This window comes from Echinops telfairi, unplaced genomic scaffold (genome assembly GCF_000313985.2).
Source record: "Echinops telfairi isolate 266 unplaced genomic scaffold, ASM31398v2 ScPeMD7_4048;HRSCAF=4782, whole genome shotgun sequence".
Lineage (NCBI taxonomy): Eukaryota > Metazoa > Chordata > Mammalia > Afrosoricida > Tenrecidae > Echinops > Echinops telfairi.
This window is the reverse complement of record NW_022107947.1, coordinates 1,176,450-1,179,450: the sequence shown is the minus strand read 5'-3', so window position 1 is coordinate 1,179,450 and position 3,001 is coordinate 1,176,450.

The window sequence follows — 3,001 nt, the reverse complement described above, 5'->3', positions numbered from 1 at the left end:
GAGTGAGGCAGTGAGTGAATCGATTGCGTTGTTTTTTGAATGTTGAACCATCCCTGCATCCCTGGTATGAGTCCCACTTGGTCATGATGTATTTTTTAAATATGTTGTTGGATTCTATTGGCCAAAATTTGGTTGAAGATCTTTGCATCTATGTTCATGAGAGAGATGGGTCTGTAATTCTCTACTTGTGGGGTCCTGGCCTGGTTTTGGTAGCGGGGTTGTGCTGGCTTCCGAGAGTGAGTTTGGGAGTTTGCTGTCCCTTCTGTGTTCTGGAAGAGTGTGTAGGACTGGTGTCAGCTCTTCTCTGAGTGTTTGGTAGAATTCTCCTAGGAAGCGTCTGGAGCAGGACTTTTGTTAGTTGGGAGTTTCTTGATGACCTTGTTGTTTTTTTCTTTTGCGGTGGGTCTGTTCTTAATGTCTATATGTGTTAATTTGGGGAGAGAGTGATTTTCCAGGTATTTCTACAGTCCTCCAAATTATTGACTTTGTTGGAATAGTCTTTCGTAGTACTGCATAATGACTCTTTTTATTTCATTAGAGTCTGTTGTGACTTACCCCGTTTCATCTAGATATCAACATCGATTCCTTCTTTTCATTTGTTTCACTAGCGGTTTGTGGATTTTGTTGATCCTTTCAAAAAATCAACCGTTTGCTTTGTTGATCTTTTCCATTGTTCTTCTGTTTTCCAGCTCATTGATTTCCACTCTAACTTTTATGATTTCTTTCTCTCTTTTGCTGTTGGAAAGATTATGCTGTTGACTCTGTTCTAATTGCTGGAGGGGCTGTGTTAAGGTACTGACCATAATTCTACCCCTTTTTTCCCACATGTGTCCATTTATTGCAATGAGGTGACCCCTGATAAGTGCCTTTGCTGTGTCCCATGGTTTTGGTATGCTGTATTGTCATTCTCATTGGTTTCTAGGGACAATAATTTCTTCTCCGATTTGGGGTATTGCCCATTCTTTTTTGAGACGTATGTTATTGAATCTCTAAGAATTTGTCTTTGTTTTCGTTCTTTCTATTGTTGATTTCCAGCTTTATGGTGCTGTGGTAAGAGAAGAGGGTTTGAATTACCTCTTTGTGTTTGGATTTACTCAAGCTTGCCTTGTGTCCCAGCATGTGGTCTATTTTCTAATACGAGCGTGTGCATTGGAGAAGAATGTGCATCTTTTTTGCTGTTGGTTGGAGAGCTCTGAAAATGTCTAGTAGGTCAAGTTGTTTGATTGTGTTGTTCAGCTCTTCAGTTTCTTTATTGAGTTTCTTTATCTTTCTTTGAGAACACTATTGCAATAACTTACGATAATTGTTTATTCAGTGATTTCTCTTTTCATCTCTTTGAGGATATGGTTGACAAATTCCAAACGTCTTCATTGGGTGCATATATGTTTATTATGTTTATGGGTTCTTGTTCTATTGATCCCTTAGGCATTATGTAATGTTCAATCTTATCTCTTGTTATGTCATGTACCTTCATTTCTATTTTGCCCAAGATTACTATTGCCACCCGTTTTTTAGTTCCATAGCTTGATAAATGTTATGCCATACTTTAACTCTCAGTCTATTTTTGTGAGTTTGAGAAGTGTCTCTTGAAGGCAGAGATTGATGGATTTTGTATAATCCAGTCCGCTACTCTTTGTCTTTAAATGGGTGTGTTTAAACCATTAACTACTGGTGTAATTAAATCTAAATGTAGGTTGGTTGCTGTCATCTCATACTATTTGTGTTTGATATTTTGTTTCCCATTTTATAGGGGTGTGTGTGTGTGTATGTTTATTCTTGTCTGTTTCTCCATTGGGTCTGTAATGTATAGGATACTGTTGTTCTCAGTGTGTTGTTTTCTGGGTGGTGTTACACCACGTGGTGGTCTCATGTTTGTGTGTTGTGGCTGTTGGTTTTCTGCCCATAAAGAACTGGAAAGTATTTTTTGCAGTGCTGGGTTTTTACTAATTCTCTAAATGTTTCCTTATTTGAGAAAACATTTATTTCTCCTTCAGATTTGATGGAGAGCCTTGAGTCTTGGATTGCAGTTGTTGTCTTTCAGCTTTCAGAATACGTTGCTCCAATTTCTTCTTTCCTGCATGGTCTCTGCAGAAAGGTCTGAGCTTATTCTTACCTGTTTAACTTTATCTGTGACTGCCTTTGTCCAATCTAGCTGTTTTTGTGATTCTTTCCTTTTCCTTGAAATTGGATAATTGGACTACTGTGTGTCTTGATGGGTTTTAGGGTGGGGCTTAATCTAATTGGTGGTCTCTGCTTCCTGAATGGTTATCATCTCCTCCTTGGTGATATCAGGGAAATATTCTTCCAAGAATTCCTTACTATTTTAACTGTAGGATTATTTCTTCCTGTTCAGGAACTCCAATCATTCAAATATGGTTTTGCGTGATGGAATCCCACATCATCCTCAGACATGCTTCAGATTCTTTTGTTTTGTGTTTCTCTAGGGTGCTGGATTCTGCTTGGTTGTCGCTCAGTTTTCCACTTCTTCCATTCTATTGGTGAGATCATTCACATTTTCCTCTATTTCTACTACAGCGTTCCTCAACTGGATTTCCCTTTGGTGTGAGGATTCTAGTTCTCTATTTTTTTCATGAGCTTTCAGGATTGATCCTTTAATTTCTTGTACAGCCTAACCAGCACTTTTTTGGTATTCTTCCTCTGGCAAGGGTGATTCTTCTGTGCAAACCATTGGATTTGGGTAATCTTCAATGCTTTTGTTTCTCTTCTCTTCAATGACTTTTGTTTCTCTCGATGTTTTATGGTAGCTGCTGGTGTGGCCGTTGTTTTTGTCGCATCTTGGTAGGATGTGTAGATGAGGGGATGGATTGTTTAGCTTAGGGCAGGATCATATAGGTGCTGGAAAGCATATTGTATGTAGATGAGGAGGGAATGTTAGTTGGGTGAGGATTAGGGTACATGAGGGAGTACCCCAAAAAACACTGAATTGCACTGGGCAGAGCAGAGCTTGTCTTAGTATGCATTGTTCCCACTAGGTGAGCAT